At 40.6% G+C, this 17,496-nt stretch overlaps 7 non-coding genes across 7 annotated transcripts; all 7 read left to right on the plus strand.

Annotated features, from left to right (window-relative positions):
• Window positions 1–530: 530 nt before the first annotated feature.
• Trnam-cau (transfer RNA methionine (anticodon CAU)) lies at window positions 531–630 on the plus strand. Its single transcript has 2 exons — window positions 531–567; window positions 595–630. It is a non-coding gene; the product is annotated as a tRNA-Met (tRNA).
• Window positions 631–2,490: 1,860 nt separating this feature from the next.
• Trnam-cau (transfer RNA methionine (anticodon CAU)) lies at window positions 2,491–2,590 on the plus strand. Its single transcript has 2 exons — window positions 2,491–2,527; window positions 2,555–2,590. It is a non-coding gene; the product is annotated as a tRNA-Met (tRNA).
• A 390-nt stretch (window positions 2,591–2,980) lies between these two features.
• Window positions 2,981–3,080, plus strand: Trnam-cau (transfer RNA methionine (anticodon CAU)). The gene is made up of 2 exons: window positions 2,981–3,017; window positions 3,045–3,080. It is a non-coding gene; the product is annotated as a tRNA-Met (tRNA).
• An 880-nt stretch (window positions 3,081–3,960) lies between these two features.
• On the plus strand, window positions 3,961–4,060 carry Trnam-cau (transfer RNA methionine (anticodon CAU)). The gene is made up of 2 exons: window positions 3,961–3,997; window positions 4,025–4,060. It is a non-coding gene; the product is annotated as a tRNA-Met (tRNA).
• A 3,968-nt stretch (window positions 4,061–8,028) lies between these two features.
• Trnam-cau (transfer RNA methionine (anticodon CAU)) lies at window positions 8,029–8,128 on the plus strand. Its single transcript has 2 exons — window positions 8,029–8,065; window positions 8,093–8,128. It is a non-coding gene; the product is annotated as a tRNA-Met (tRNA).
• A 391-nt stretch (window positions 8,129–8,519) lies between these two features.
• On the plus strand, window positions 8,520–8,619 carry Trnam-cau (transfer RNA methionine (anticodon CAU)). The gene is made up of 2 exons: window positions 8,520–8,556; window positions 8,584–8,619. It is a non-coding gene; the product is annotated as a tRNA-Met (tRNA).
• Window positions 8,620–9,499: 880 nt separating this feature from the next.
• On the plus strand, window positions 9,500–9,599 carry Trnam-cau (transfer RNA methionine (anticodon CAU)). Its single transcript has 2 exons — window positions 9,500–9,536; window positions 9,564–9,599. It is a non-coding gene; the product is annotated as a tRNA-Met (tRNA).
• Window positions 9,600–17,496: the final 7,897 nt, after the last annotated feature.

A 17,496-nucleotide genomic window follows, 5' to 3' on the forward strand; every position in this document is an offset into this window, starting at 1 on the left:
AGTTCAGAAATATATATCTAACTTTCTGACAGCGTTTCAAGCCTCGGTGACGCAGTAGGTAGCGCGTCAGTCTCATAATCAGCCAAGCTTCCAATGTCAGAGGAATCTGAAGGTCGTGAGTTCGATCCTCACCAGGGGCATTTCGTTTTTCTGTTTTTCCTTCATAATCATTACCATATTCGTTTCAAACTGTTTCCACTCAGCTCTTCTACTGCTGTACCCGTCTGACTGAAATAGTCTGACCGATAAATATGTGACAAATGCAGCAAACACGAAATGGCTGTACAGCCACAACACAGGAAGTGCTTACATCAAGAAAATAAACGCATGTTTCAATTCCTTTTTCAAGTACACTCCTCCTTACGTCTCTCAGGATTATGATGTTAACTGCTGTTTCCTCACATTGTGCATCATTTACAACAGTCGAATGCAAGTTAAGGTGTTGAAAAACCAGCACAGTATCCAATTGTCTGGCACTTCATTTGTGACAGTTCAGAAATATATATCTAAATTTCCGACCAACGTTTCAAGCCTCGGTAGCGCAGTAGGTAGCGCGTCAGTCTCATAATCAGTCAAGCTTCCAATGTCAGAGCAATCTGAAGGTCGTGAGTTCGATCCTCACCCGGGGCATTTAGTTTTTCTGTTTTTCCTTCATAATCATTACCATATTCGTTTCAAACTATTTCCACTCAGCTCTTCTACTGCTGTACCCGTCTGCCTGAAATAGTCTGACCGATAAATATGTGACAAATGCAGCAAACACGAAATGGCTGTACAGCCACAACACAGGAAGTGCTTACATCAAGAAAATAAACGCATGTTTCAATTCCTTTTTCAAGTACACTCCTCCTTACGTCTCTCAGGATTATGATGTTAACTGCTGTTTCCTCACATTGTGCATCATTTACAACAGTCGAATGCATGTTAAGGTGTTGAAAAACCAGCACAGTATCCAATTGTCTGGCACTTCATTTGTGACAGTTCAGAAATATATATCTAAATTTCCGACCAACGTTTCAAGCCTCGGTAACGCAGTAGGTAGCGCGTCAGTCTCATAATCAGTCAAGCTTCCAATGTCAGAGCAATCTGAAGGTCGTGAGTTCGATCCTCACCCGGGGCATTTAGTTTTTCTGTTTTTCCTTCATAATCATTACCATATTCGTTTCAAACTATTTCCACTCAGCTCTTCTACTGCTGTACCCGTCTGCCTGAAATAGTCTGACCGATAAATATGTGACAAATGCAGCAAACACGAAATGGCTGTACAGCCACAACACAGGAAGTGCTTACATCAAGAAAATAAACGCATGTTTCAATTCCTTTTTCAAGTACACTCCTCCTTACGTCTCTCAGGATTATGATGTTAACTGCTGTTTCCTCACATTGTGCATCATTTACAACAGTCGAATGCAAGTTAAGGTGTTGAAAAACCAGCACAGTATCCAATTGTCTGGCACTTCATTTGTGACAGTTGAGAGATATATATCTAAATTTCCGACCAACGTTTCAAGCCTCGGTAACGCAGTAGGTAGCGCGTCAGTCTCATAATCAGTCAAGCTTCCAATGTCAGAGCAATCTGAAGGTCGTGAGTTCGATCCTCACCCGGGGCATTTAGTTTTTCTGTTTTTCCTTCATAATCATTACCATATTCGTTTCAAACTGTTTCCACTGAGCTCTTCTACTGCTGTACCCGTCTGCATGAAATAGTCTGACCGATAAATATGTGACAAATGCAGCAAACACGAAATGGCTGTACAGCCACAACACAGGAAGTGCTTACATCAAGAAAATAAACGCATGTTTCAATTCCTTTTTCAAGTACACTCCTCCTTACGTCTCTCAGGATTATGATGTTAACTGCTGTTTCCTCATATTGTGCATCATTTACAACAGTCGAATGCAAGTTAAGGTGTTGAAAAACCAGCACAGTCTCCATTTATCTGGCACGTGATTTGTGACAGTTGAGAAATATATATCTAACTTTAGGACAAGTGTTTCAAGCCTCGGTAGCGCAGTAGGTAGCGCGTCAGTCTCATAATCAGTCAAGCTTCCAATGTCAGAGCAATCTGAAGGTCCTGAGTTCGATCCTCACCCGGGACATTTAGTTTTTCTGTTTTTCCTTCATAGTAATTACCATGTTCGTTTCAAACTGTTTCCACTGAGCTCTTCTACTGCTGTACCCGTCTGCATGAAATAGTCTGACCGATAAATATGTGACAAATGCAGCAAACACGAAATGGCTGTACAGCCACAACACAGGAAGTGCTTACATCAAGAAAATAAACGCATGTTTCAATTCCTTTTTCAAGTACACTCCTCCTTACGTCTCTCAGGATTATGATGTTAACTGCTGTTTCCTCATATTGTGCATCATTTACAACAGTCGAATGCAAGTTAAGGTGTTGAAAAACCAGCACAGTCTCCATTTATCTGGCACGTGATTTGTGACAGTTGAGAAATATATATCTAACTTTAGGACAAGTGTTTCAAGCCTCGGTAGCGCAGTAGGTAGCGCGTCAGTCTCATAATCAGTCAAGCTTCCAATGTCAGAGCAATCTGAAGGTCGTGAGTTCGATCCTCACCCGGGGCATTTCTTTTTTCTGTTTTTCCTTCATAATAATTACCATGTTCGTTTCAAACTGTTTCCACTCAGCTCTTCTACTGCTGTACCCGTCTGCATGAAATAGTCTGACCGATAAATATGTGACAAATGCAGGAAACACGAAATGGCTGTACAGCCACAACACAGGAAGTGCTTACATGAAGAAAATAAACGCATGTTTCAATTCCTTTTTCAAGTACACTCCTCCTTACGTCTCTCAGGATTATGATGTTAACTTCTGTTTCCTCACATTGTGCATCATTTACAACAGTCGAATGCAAGTTAAGGTGTTGAAAAAGCAGCACAGTATCCAATTGTCTGGCACTTCATTTGTGACACTTGAGAAATATATATCTAAATTTCCGATCAGCGTTTCAAGCCTCGGTAGCGCAGTAGGTAGCGCGTCAGTCTCATAATCAGTCAAGCTTCCAATGTCAGAGCAATCTGAAGGTCGTGAGTTCGATCCTCACCCGGGGCATTTAGTTTTTCTGTTTTTCCTTCATAATCATTACCATATTCGTTTCAAACTGTTTCCACTCAGCTCTTCTACTGCTGTACCCGTCTGCATGAAATAGTCTGACCGATAAATATGTGACAAATGCAGCAAACACGAAATGGCTGTACAGCCACAACACAGGAAGTGCTTACATCAAGAAAATAAACGCATGTTTCAATTCCTTTTTCAAGTACACTCCTCCTTACGTCTCTCAGGATTATGATGTTAACTGCTGTTTCCTCAGATTGTGCATCATTTACAACAGTCGAATGCAAGTTAAGGTGTTGAAAAACCAGCACAGTCTCCATTTATCTGGCACGTGATTTGTGACAGTTGAGAAATATATATCTAACTTTAGGACAAGTGTTTCAAGCCTCGGTAGCGCAGTAGGTAGCGCGTCAGTCTCATAATCAGCCAAGCTTCCAATGTCAGAGGAATCTGAAGGTCGTGAGTTCGATCCTCACCAGGGGCATTTCGTTTTTCTGTTTTTCCTTCATAATCATTACCATATTCGTTTCAAACTGTTTCCACTCAGCTCTTCTACTGCTGTACCCGTCTGCCTGAAATAGTCTGACCGATAAATATGTGACAAATGCAGCAAACACGAAATGGCTGTACAGCCACAACACAGGAAGTGCTTACATCAAGAAAATAAACGCATGTTTCAATTCCTTTTTCAAGTACACTCCTCCTTACGTCTCTCAGGATTATGATGTTAACTGCTGTTTCCTCACATTGTGCATCATTTACAACAGTCGAATGCATGTTAAGGTGTTGAAAAACCAGCACAGTATCCAATTGTCTGGCACTTCATTTGTGACAGTTCAGAAATATATATCTAAATTTCCGACCAACGTTTCAAGCCTCGGTAGCGCAGTAGGTAGCGCGTCAGTCTCATAATCAGTCAAGCTTCCAATGTCAGAGCAATCTGAAGGTCGTGAGTTCGATCCTCACCCGGGGCATTTAGTTTTTCTGTTTTTCCTTCATAATCATTACCATATTCGTTTCAAACTATTTCCACTCAGCTCTTCTACTGCTGTACCCGTCTGCCTGAAATAGTCTGACCGATAAATATGTGACAAATGCAGCAAACACGAAATGGCTGTACAGCCACAACACAGGAAGTGCTTACATGAAGAAAATAAACGCATGTTTCAATTCCTTTTTCAAGTACACTCCTCCTTACGTCTCTCAGGATTATGATGTTAACTGCTGTTTCCTCACATTGTGCATCATTTACAACAGTCGAATGCATGTTAAGGTGTTGAAAAACCAGCACAGTATCCAATTGTCTGGCACTTCATTTGTGACAGTTCAGAAATATATATCTAAATTTCCGACCAACGTTTCAAGCCTCGGTAACGCAGTAGGTAGCGCGTCAGTCTCATAATCAGTCAAGCTTCCAATGTCAGAGCAATCTGAAGGTCGTGAGTTCGATCCTCACCCGGGGCATTTAGTTTTTCTGTTTTTCCTTCATAATCATTACCATATTCGTTTCAAACTATTTCCACTCAGCTCTTCTACTGCTGTACCCGTCTGCCTGAAATAGTCTGACCGATAAATATGTGACAAATGCAGCAAACACGAAATGGCTGTACAGCCACAACACAGGAAGTGCTTACATCAAGAAAATAAACGCATGTTTCAATTCCTTTTTCAAGTACACTCCTCCTTACGTCTCTCAGGATTATGATGTTAACTGCTGTTTCCTCACATTGTGCATCATTTACAACAGTCGAATGCAAGTTAAGGTGTTGAAAAACCAGCACAGTATCCAATTGTCTGGCACTTCATTTGTGACAGTTGAGAGATATATATCTAAATTTCCGACCAACGTTTCAAGCCTCGGTAACGCAGTAGGTAGCGCGTCAGTCTCATAATCAGTCAAGCTTCCAATGTCAGAGCAATCTGAAGGTCGTGAGTTCGATCCTCACCCGGGGCATTTAGTTTTTCTGTTTTTCCTTCATAATCATTACCATGTTCGTTTCAAACTGTTTCCACTGAGCTCTTCTACTGCTGTACCCGTCTGCATGAAATAGTCTGACCGATAAATATGTGACAAATGCAGCAAACACGAAATGGCTGTACAGCCACAACACAGGAAGTGCTTACATCAAGAAAATAAACGCATGTTTCAATTCCTTTTTCAAGTACACTCCTCCTTACGTCTCTCAGGATTATGATGTTAACTGCTGTTTCCTCATATTGTGCATCATTTACAACAGTCGAATGCAAGTTAAGGTGTTGAAAAACCAGCACAGTCTCCATTTATCTGGCACGTGATTTGTGACAGTTGAGAAATATATATCTAACTTTAGGACAAGTGTTTCAAGCCTCGGTAGCGCAGTAGGTAGCGCGTCAGTCTCATAATCAGTCAAGCTTCCAATGTCAGAGCAATCTGAAGGTCGTGAGTTCGATCCTCACCCGGGACATTTCTTTTTTCTGTTTTTCCTTCATAATAATTACCATGTTCGTTTCAAACTGTTTCCACTCAGCTCTTCTACTGCTGTACCCGTCTGCATGAAATAGTCTGACCGATAAATATGTGACAAATGCAGGAAACTCGAAATGGCTGTACAGCCACAACACAGGAAGTGCTTACATGAAGAAAATAAACGCATGTTTCAATTCCTTTTTCAAGTACACTCCTCCTTACGTCTCTCAGGATTATGATGTTAACTGCTGTTTCCTCACATTGTGCATCATTTACAACAGTCGAATGCAAGTTAAGGTGTTGAAAAACCAGCACAGTATCCAATTGTCTGGCACTTCATTTGTGACAGTTGAGAGATATATACATATGGAAATTAATTAAGCAACACCAAATTCAAAGACACATAAAAACTTAACAAAGTTTAACGAAGTAATTTTGATGATTGATTATTCAATTTTGATGTATTGACATACAGCATGAGCTTTTCATGGGTTGATATGACGCGCGTGAAGCTTGCACAGCGCACGTGCATTGCTTTAACCTCAACTTTCGAAAAATGCACTTTTTCCCTGGGGTGTTTACAAGCGCAGGTTGTCGATTGCATTCGGTTTTTCATTCATTTCAATGTCATGGCACGTAGGAAATTATCAGAGGCCACTCGTTGGCAAATAATCGGCATGAGGAATGCTGGTATGTCTCTAAGACAAATCGGGACTCAAATCGGACGACATCATTCCATAATTTCAAAACTTTTGAAAAAATACCGGGCCACTAATGAAGTTAAAGACCTGCCTAGACCAGGAAGACCCAGGAAGACCACAGTCCGGGAGGACAGAGCTTTACTGAGACTTGTACGGCGCAGGTCCTTCGACTCGAGCTCTCGGTTGAGACAGGAGTGGCTTCCAGGGAGACCCATCTCGAACAGGACTGTTCGGAATCGTCTGAAAGCTGCAGGATACCGGGCAAGGAGGCCAATCAAGCGACCCAGACTGTCTCCAGCCCATAAGGCAGCCCGACTGGCCTGGTGTAATGACCGTTTGCACTGGAACATTGCCTCTTGGAGGAAGGTCCATTTCTCAGATGAGAGCCGGTTCTTGCTGCACATGGTGGACGGTCGTACTCGGGTCTGGAGGCAGAGGAACATAGCAATGGCTCCACGGAACATCCAGGAGACTGTGGCCTTTGGGGGAGGTTCCGTTATGGTATAGGGGTGCATTTCCATGAACTGCAAGTTGGATATCATTACCATCCGTGGCAACCTTAACGGTGTTCGTTACCAACAGGAGGTTCTTGACAGGGCTGTGGTACCTCATTTTGAGAACCATCCTCTGGCAACGAGACCCATATTTATGGACGACAATGCTAGACCTCACAGGGCGCATGCTGTAAATGATTTTTTGCGGCAAAATGCAATTGACAGAATTCCATGGCCTGCCATGAGCCCTGACCTCAACCCCATTGAACATTTGTGGGACTTTATTGGCCGTCGTGTGAGGCAGAGAGACCCACCAGTCCATAATCTCAACGAATTGACGGCTGCCCTGCATGAGGAGTGGAACAGGATCCCCCAGAATCAGATCCGGAGACTCATCCAAGGAATGAGGAGGCGTCTGGAATCGGTGGTGCGTGCGCAGGGAGGACACACTAGATATTGATGAAAGTCGGTGTGCAGACTCTCAGATGACTGTTCTTTCTTTCCATGTGACATTTGTGTTAATACACCTGACAACAACGTCTGTGGATGAATAGTAAATTGTGTCCATTTTTTCATGAATTTAAGACAGTTTTAAGAATTTGGATTTCGTTGCAATAAAGCAAAGTCTTGATACTTTTTCCCTTTAAGTTGTTTGTCAGAGATCGTCTGTTGAATAAAAAAGTGTCAAACTATATCAACCCGGCATATTTTGATTGTCAGAACACTTCAAAGTTGCTCCAATAGAAAAAATTGGGGTGTTGCTTGATTAATTTCCAGGTGTATATATCTAAATTTCCGACCAACGTTTCAAGCCTCGGTAACGCAGTAGGTAGCGCGTCAGTCTCATAATCAGTCAAGCTTCCAATGTCAGAGCAATCTGAAGGTCGTGAGTTCGATCCTCACCCGGGGCATTTAGTTTTTCTGTTTTTCCTTCATAATCATTACCATATTCGTTTCAAACTGTTTCCACTGAGCTCTTCTACTGCTGTACCCGTCTGCATGAAATAGTCTGACCGATAAATATGTGACAAATGCAGCAAACACGAAATGGCTGTACAGCCACAACACAGGAAGTGCTTACATCAAGAAAATAAACGCATGTTTCAATTCCTTTTTCAAGTACACTCCTCCTTACGTCTCTCAGGATTATGATGTTAACTGCTGTTTCCTCATATTGTGCATCATTTACAACAGTCGAATGCAAGTTAAGGTGTTGAAAAACCAGCACAGTCTCCATTTATCTGGCACGTGATTTGTCACAGTTGAGAAATATATATCTAACTTTAGGACAAGTGTTTCAAGCCTCGGTAGCGCAGTAGGTAGCGCGTCAGTCTCATAATCAGTCAAGCTTCCAATGTCAGAGCAATCTGAAGGTCGTGAGTTCGATCCTCACCCGGGGCATTTCTTTTTTCTGTTTTTCCTTCATAATAATTACCATGTTCGTTTCAAACTGTTTCCACTCAGCTCTTCTACTGCTGTACCCGTCTGCATGAAATAGTCTGACCGATAAATATGTGAGAAAATGCAGGAAACACGAAATGGCTGTACAGCCACAACACAGGAAGTGCTTACATCAAGAAAATAAACGCATGTTTCAATTCCTTTTTCAAGTACACTCCTCCTTACGTCTCTCAGGATTATGATGTTAACTTCTGTTTCCTCACATTGTGCATCATTTACAACAGTCGAATGCAAGTTAAGGTGTTGAAAAAGCAGCACAGTATCCAATTGTCTGGCACTTCATTTGTGACACTTGAGAAATATACATCTAAATTTCCGATCAGCGTTTCAAGCCTCGGTAGCGCAGTAGGTAGCGCGTCAGTCTCATAATCAGTCAAGCTTCCAATGTCAGAGCAATCTGAAGGTCGTGAGTTCGATCCTCACCCGGGGCATTTAGTTTTTCTGTTTTTCCTTCATAATCATTACCATATTCGTTTCAAACTGTTTCCACTGAGCTCTTCTACTGCTGTACCCGTCTGCATGAAATAGTCTGACCGATAAATATGTGACAAATGCAGCAAACACGAAATGGCTGTACAGCCACAACACAGGAAGTGCTTACATGAAGAAAATAAACGCATGTTTCAATTCCTTTTTCAAGTACACTCCTCCTTACGTCTCTCAGGATTATGATGTTAACTGCTGTTTCCTCATATTGTGCATCATTTACAACAGTCGAATGCAAGTTAAGGTGTTGAAAAACCAGCACAGTCTCCATTTATCTGGCACGTGATTTGTGACAGTTGAGAAATATATATCTAACTTTAGGACAAGTGTTTCAAGCCTCGGTAGCGCAGTAGGTAGCGCGTCAGTCTCATAATCAGCCAAGCTTCCAATGTCAGAGGAATCTGAAGGTCGTGAGTTCGATCCTCACCAGGGGCATTTCGTTTTTCTGTTTTTCCTTCATAATCATTACCATATTCGTTTCAAACTGTTTCCACTCAGCTCTTCTACTGCTGTACCCGTCTGCCTGAAATAGTCTGACCGATAAATATGTGACAAATGCAGCAAACACGAAATGGCTGTACAGCCACAACACAGGAAGTGCTTACATCAAGAAAATAAACGCATGTTTCAATTCCTTTTTCAAGTACACTCCTCCTTACGTCTCTCAGGATTATGATGTTAACTGCTGTTTCCTCACATTGTGCATCATTTACAACAGTCGAATGCATGTTAAGGTGTTGAAAAACCAGCACAGTATCCAATTGTCTGGCACTTCATTTGTGACAGTTCAGAAATATATATCTAAATTTCCGACCAACGTTTCAAGCCTCGGTAGCGCAGTAGGTAGCGCGTCAGTCTCATAATCAGTCAAGCTTCCAATGTCAGAGCAATCTGAAGGTCGTGAGTTCGATCCTCACCCGGGGCATTTAGTTTTTCTGTTTTTCCTTCATAATCATTACCATATTCGTTTCAAACTATTTCCACTCAGCTCTTCTACTGCTGTACCCGTCTGCCTGAAATAGTCTGACCGATAAATATGTGACAAATGCAGCAAACACGAAATGGCTGTACAGCCACAACACAGGAAGTGCTTACATGAAGAAAATAAACGCATGTTTCAATTCCTTTTTCAAGTACACTCCTCCTTACGTCTCTCAGGATTATGATGTTAACTGCTGTTTCCTCACATTGTGCATCATTTACAACAGTCGAATGCAAGTTAAGGTGTTGAAAAACCAGCACAGTATCCAATTGTCTGGCACTTCATTTGTGACAGTTGAGAGATATATATCTAAATTTCCGACCAACGTTTCAAGCCTCGGTAACGCAGTAGGTAGCGCGTCAGTCTCATAATCAGTCAAGCTTCCAATGTCAGAGCAATCTGAAGGTCGTGAGTTCGATCCTCACCCGGGGCATTTAGTTTTTCTGTTTTTCCTTCATAATCATTACCATATTCGTTTCAAACTATTTCCACTCAGCTCTTCTACTGCTGTACCCGTCTGCCTGAAATAGTCTGACCGATAAATATGTGACAAATGCAGCAAACACGAAATGGCTGTACAGCCACAACACAGGAAGTGCTTACATGAAGAAAATAAACGCATGTTTCAATTCCTTTTTCAAGTACACTCCTCCTTACGTCTCTCAGGATTATGATGTTAACTGCTGTTTCCTCACATTGTGCATCATTTACAACAGTCGAATGCAAGTTAAGGTGTTGAAAAACCAGCACAGTATCCAATTGTCTGGCACTTCATTTGTGACAGTTGAGAGATATATATCTAAATTTCCGACCAACGTTTCAAGCCTCGGTAACGCAGTAGGTAGCGCGTCAGTCTCATAATCAGTCAAGCTTCCAATGTCAGAGCAATCTGAAGGTCGTGAGTTCGATCCTCACCCGGGGCATTTAGTTTTTCTGTTTTTCCTTCATAATCATTACCATATTCGTTTCAAACTATTTCCACTCAGCTCTTCTACTGCTGTACCCGTCTGCCTGAAATAGTCTGACCGATAAATATGTGACAAATGCAGCAAACACGAAATGGCTGTACAGCCACAACACAGGAAGTGCTTACATGAAGAAAATAAACGCATGTTTCAATTCCTTTTTCAAGTACACTCCTCCTTACGTCTCTCAGGATTATGATGTTAACTGCTGTTTCCTCACATTGTGCATCATTTACAACAGTCGAATGCAAGTTAAGGTGTTGAAAAACCAGCACAGTATCCAATTGTCTGGCACTTCATTTGTGACAGTTGAGAGATATATATCTAAATTTCCGACCAACGTTTCAAGCCTCGGTAACGCAGTAGGTAGCGCGTCAGTCTCATAATCAGTCAAGCTTCCAATGTCAGAGCAATCTGAAGGTCGTGAGTTCGATCCTCACCCGGGGCATTTAGTTTTTCTGTTTTTCCTTCATAATCATTACCATATTCGTTTCAAACTATTTCCACTCAGCTCTTCTACTGCTGTACCCGTCTGCCTGAAATAGTCTGACCGATAAATATGTGACAAATGCAGCAAACACGAAATGGCTGTACAGCCACAACACAGGAAGTGCTTACATGAAGAAAATAAACGCATGTTTCAATTCCTTTTTCAAGTACACTCCTCCTTACGTCTCTCAGGATTATGATGTTAACTGCTGTTTCCTCACATTGTGCATCATTTACAACAGTCGAATGCAAGTTAAGGTGTTGAAAGACCAGCACAGTATCCAATTGTCTGGCACTTCATTTGTGACAGTTGAGAGATATATATCTAAATTTCCGACCAACGTTTCAAGCCTCGGTAACGCAGTAGGTAGCGCGTCAGTCTCATAATCAGTCAAGCTTCCAATGTCAGAGCAATCTGAAGGTCGTGAGTTCGATCCTCACCCGGGGCATTTAGTTTTTCTGTTTTTCCTTCATAATCATTACCATATTCGTTTCAAACTATTTCCACTCAGCTCTTCTACTGCTGTACCCGTCTGCCTGAAATAGTCTGACCGATAAATATGTGACAAATGCAGCAAACACGAAATGGCTGTACAGCCACAACACAGGAAGTGCTTACATGAAGAAAATAAACGCATGTTTCAATTCCTTTTTCAAGTACACTCCTCCTTACGTCTCTCAGGATTATGATGTTAACTGCTGTTTCCTCACATTGTGCATCATTTACAACAGTCGAATGCAAGTTAAGGTGTTGAAAAACCAGCACAGTATCCAATTGTCTGGCACTTCATTTGTGACAGTTGAGAGATATATATCTAAATTTCCGACCAACGTTTCAAGCCTCGGTAACGCAGTAGGTAGCGCGTCAGTCTCATAATCAGTCAAGCTTCCAATGTCAGAGCAATCTGAAGGTCGTGAGTTCGATCCTCACCCGGGGCATTTCTTTTTTCTGTTTTTCCTTCATAATCATTACCATGTTCGTTTCAAACTGTTTCCACTCAGCTCTTCTACTGCTGTACCCGTCTGCCTGAAATAGTCTGACCGATAAATATGTGACAAATGCAGGAAACTCGAAATGGCTGTACAGCCACAACACAGGAAGTGCTTACATGAAGAAAATAAACGCATGTTTCAATTCCTTTTTCAAGTACACTCCTCCTTACGTCTCTCAGGATTATGATGTTAACTGCTGTTTCCTCACATTGTGCATCATTTACAACAGTCGAATGCAAGTTAAGGTGTTGAAAAACCAGCACAGTATCCAATTGTCTGGCACTTCATTTGTGACAGTTGAGAGATATATATCTAAATTTCCGACCAACGTTTCAAGCCTCGGTAACGCAGTAGGTAGCGCGTCAGTCTCATAATCAGTCAAGCTTCCAATGTCAGAGCAATCTGAAGGTCGTGAGTTCGATCCTCACCCGGGGCATTTAGTTTTTCTGTTTTTCCTTCATAATCATTACCATATTCGTTTCAAACTGTTTCCACTGAGCTCTTCTACTGCTGTACCCGTCTGCATGAAATAGTCTGACCGATAAATATGTGACAAATGCAGCAAACACGAAATGGCTGTACAGCCACAACACAGGAAATGCTTACATCAAGAAAATAAACGCATGTTTCAATTCCTTTTTCAAGTACACTCCTCCTTACGTCTCTCAGGATTATGATGTTAACTGCTGTTTCCTCATATTGTGCATCATTTACAACAGTCGAATGCAAGTTAAGGTGTTGAAAAACCAGCACAGTCTCCATTTATCTGGCACGTGATTTGTGACAGTTGAGAAATATATATCTAACTTTAGGACAAGTGTTTCAAGCCTCGGTAGCGCAGTAGGTAGCGCGTCAGTCTCATAATCAGTCAAGCTTCCAATGTCAGAGCAATCTGAAGGTCCTGAGTTCGATCCTCACCCGGGGCATTTCTTTTTTCTGTTTTTCCTTCATAATAATTACCATGTTCGTTTCAAACTGTTTCCACTCAGCTCTTCTACTGCTGTACCCGTCTGCCTGAAATAGTCTGACCGATAAATATGTGACAAATGCAGGAAACTCGAAATGGCTGTACAGCCACAACACAGGAAGTGCTTACATGAAGAAAATAAACGCATGTTTCAATTCCTTTTTCAAGTACACTCCTCCTTACGTCTCTCAGGATTATGATGTTAACTTCTGTTTCCTCACATTGTGCATCATTTACAACAGTCGAATGCAAGTTAAGGTGTTGAAAAACCAGCACAGTATCCAATTGTCTGGCACTTCATTTGTGACAGTTGAGAAATATATATCTAACTTTCTGACAGCGTTTCAAGCCTCGGTAGCGCAGTAGGTAGCGCGTCAGTCTCATAATCAGTCAAGCTTCCAATGTCAGAGCAATCTGAAGGTTGTGAGTTCGATCCTCACCCGGGGCATTTCTTTTTTCTGTTTTTCCTTCATAATCATTACCATATTCCTTTCAAACTGTTTCCACTCAGCTCTTCTACTGCTGTACCCGTCTGCCTGAAATAGTCTGACCGATAAATATGTGACAAATGCAGCAAACACGAAATGGCTGTACAGCCACAACACAGGAAGTGCTTACATGAAGAAAATAAACGCATGTTTCAATTCCTTTTTCAAGTACACTCCTCCTTACGTCTCTCAGGATTATGATGTTAACTTCTGTTTCCTCACATTGTGCATCATTTACAACAGTCGAATGCAAGTTAGGGTGTTGAAAAACCAGCACAGTATCCAATTGTCTGGCACTTCATTTGTGACAGTTGAGAAATATATATCTAAATTTCCGACCAACGTTTCAAGCCTTGGTAGCGCAGTAGGTAGCGCGTCTGTCTCATAAATACTGCTGTGGTTACCTCCCTTGAATTGGAGGTGTATGGACGGATTTACGAAAGAGTGACAAGTTTTCTCGGAGATCGTCATTTAAAGGGACGTCTGAACTTGAATTTGGTGCCCAAAGGTAGGATAACATTTACAATGTAATTGTATGTGAACCTACCTCGTTAGCAAGCACTTAGGTGCATGCTATATACGGTCGCTGTATTGTTGACATCTTGCTGACTGGAGACAAAATGGCGGACTCTTATTCAAAAAGAAAGTATCAGAAGGATTGCACAATTGAATTTCATGTAGGAGACAACAGTTGTATCCGCAAGCACGCTTTGCAATGTTTTGTTGGAATATGTATCTGATGTGTGGGCATGTGTGTTGAAAGGCACAGATTGCTTTGATGTAACAGTCCCTGACAGCACCGAGGCAAGGATTCTTGCTGAAACAAATGACCTAGTTATAGAAGATCAGAAGATCTCATTCAGACTGCTTCAGAGTGACAGTGTAGTGGTGTCATTTCTTCATCTCCCACCGTACATCGATGATGAAGAAATAGAAAAAGTTCTCAGTAAGAGAGGAATAACTATGAAAAGTGACATCAAGCACAGAACTCTTAAAGGCACACACATTTTTGATGGTACAAGATATGTGAGGGTGGTATTTCCCCCTGAATGTAACTCATTACCGTATTCAATGGGGTTTAACACCCTGGATGGATACAGGTATTTTAGAGTTATACACAATAACCAAGAACGGTTATGCTTCAAGTGCAATTCTGGAGGTCACGTGGTGAAGGATTGTCCTAACACCAAATGTTATAAATGCAGTGGAAGTGGACACATTGCCAGAAATTGCAAAGCAGAAGAAAATCAGCAACGTAGTTGTCATATCTGTTTTCGTTCAATTGAAATCTGCAACTGTTTCTCCGATATAGAGGATGAGGAAAGGTTTAGCGATTCTGATTCGGATTTGGAGAGGGAGTTAGCCCCAACAAAATCCTGGGATGAGGTTCCTCTGGAACATATTTCCGCGTCAAAGGAGAATCATGCAGATGGAACAGAAGAAACCAAGAGAAATCAAAAAGAAGAGACAAAATTACAAGGAACTGAAAAAACGGCGAAGGAAGATAATACGCAAGTAATTCCATTTGCTGAGGATATTTCTGATTGCGAGAAGGAGGACAAGGACACCACAGACAAGAACGCTTTGCTTCAGGAAAGCCTGGACACAAGAGAAGAGGATAAAGACATTCAAAAACCAACCGGTGTATCATCTGCAAAGTGGACAATTGCTTCGCGTAAACGTGCAAGAAGGCACAAACTGCAGCCTAAATTATCAGAGACGGTATTACAAAACAATGACTTGAAAAATAAAATGAGAGAAAGTAAAAAAGACCAACAAAAGAAAAAGAAAGCAGAAAAGGTCAATGACAGAAGAGAATTATCAGGTGTGTTGGAAAATGTTATGGAAACTCCATAATGTTGTCTAGTAAGCATCTATTTCTCTTTTCTGCAATGGTCACAGTATGGTCATGGAATGTAAATGGACTCCGGGATATAGCCAAAATGCAAAATGTATTTGCACTAATTAGGAATTCTCAAGTCAATATTGCTTTTTTGCAGGAAACGTTTTGGTCGGATGAATATATAGAAAAATATAAACATTTGTGGCCAGGAACTATTTTATATTCTAATGCAGAAAATGATAGAAGAGGTGTAGCTATATTAGTCTCAGATGGTTTTGAGCAAAATGTTAAGCTGCTTAGGAAAGATGAAGAAGGAAGATTAATAAAGGCTTCCCTAGTTATTGAAGATAGATCAGTTGCTTTATTAAACGTGTATGCCCCAAATGAGAATAAAGAGAGAATAGATTTTTTCAAGAATTTGACAACATGGATTGAGAAAGAACACATAATTTGTGCTGGGGATTTTAATGAGATATTAAATCCTTTACTTGATAAAGGCATCAACAATATATCGTTTGATATTCAAAGTAGCAATGTTTTAAACGATTTTCTCTCTGACAACAGCCTAGTTGATATATGGAGATATAAAACCTATGACAAAAAAGAATTTACCAGAATACAGTCTGTGTTAGGAAGTATGAAACAATCTAGAATTGATCTGATACTTGTCTCAAGAGATCTCATTACAAGTGCTGTAAATAGTTACATTAGATATTCCTCTGTGAGCGATCACAGTATAGTAGCCCTCAGAGTGGACTTTTCTTCAGTAGAAAGAGGTCCTGGGGTATGGATTTTTAATAATCAGCTTCTGGAAGATTTCACATTCTACTTACGAATTATTGCATTAATAGAGGAGGCAAAACAATGCCCTTTACTTAAAACAGATCCATTGATATGGTGGGATAACTTAAAATACAAATTTAAAACATTTTCCAGATTTTATGCATCTAAGAAAAACAGGGAAGCAAAAGGTGATTATTATAAAATTCAAAATAAGCTTAGAATTGAATATCATAAAATATCCTCCATTCCTGGCTATAAATCTACCGATTTACAATTATTGGAAAGTGAACTAGAGGTGTATGAGAATAATAAATGCAAGGGTGCTATTCTCAGGTCAAAAGCTCAGTGCACGCTGGAGTCAGATAGAAACACCACTTACTTTTTGAACCTTGAAAAAAGTAAACAACAGGCTAATTCAATAAAATCACTGTACAAGGAAGATGGTACTATAGCCAGGAATACAGAGGATATTTTAGATACTGCTCAGCAATTTTACTCATCCTTATTTACTGCTGAGCAATGTGATTTCGTAAAACAACAAAGTCTCATTGATAATATTGGGAAAAAACTTTCTGAAGAAGAAAAACAATCATGTGACGTACCTATTTCTCAGAGTGAGCTTACAAAAGCACTCAAAGGAATGAAAAAGAATAAATCACCGGGTCCGGACGGCCTAACTGTTGAGTTTTATTTAAAGTTTTGGAATATTTTATGTCCCTTCTTTTTAGAAGTTGTAGATGGTATATACAAAGAGCATAATCTTTCTCGCTCCATGAAAAAGAGTATTATTAGTTTATTTTATAAAAAGAAAGGTGACAAAAGGGACATTAAGTGTTACAGACCTATCTCATTGATTAATGTAGACTCTAAGCTCATTTCTAGAGTGTTGTCGTTGAGATTGAGAAATGTGATGGCTTCAGTTGTCTCCCCTGAACAATCTTGTTGCATACCAGGAAGAGACATAGCCAGTAACCTACATTCTGTTAGAGATGTCATTGATGTTGTCAGTAATCATAATGATGACTCCTATCTCATTAAAATATATCAAGAAAACGCCTTTGATAGGGTATCGCACCAATATTTATTTCAAATTCTTAGGAAATTTAACTTTGGAGATTTTTTCATTTCATGGATTAAGATCCTATATACTGATATAAAGAGTTCTGTGAAATGCAATGGTCATTTGACACCATACTTCACTTTAACTCGTGGAGTTAGGCAGGGGGATCCAATGAGCTCTATGCTATATGTGTTGGTGTCAGAGCCACTGAATTTAATAATAAAAAACAATCCTGATATTCATGGAATTAAC

This window comes from Haliotis asinina, chromosome 2, assembly GCF_037392515.1.
Source record: "Haliotis asinina isolate JCU_RB_2024 chromosome 2, JCU_Hal_asi_v2, whole genome shotgun sequence".
NCBI classification, from domain to species: domain Eukaryota; kingdom Metazoa; phylum Mollusca; class Gastropoda; order Lepetellida; family Haliotidae; genus Haliotis; species Haliotis asinina.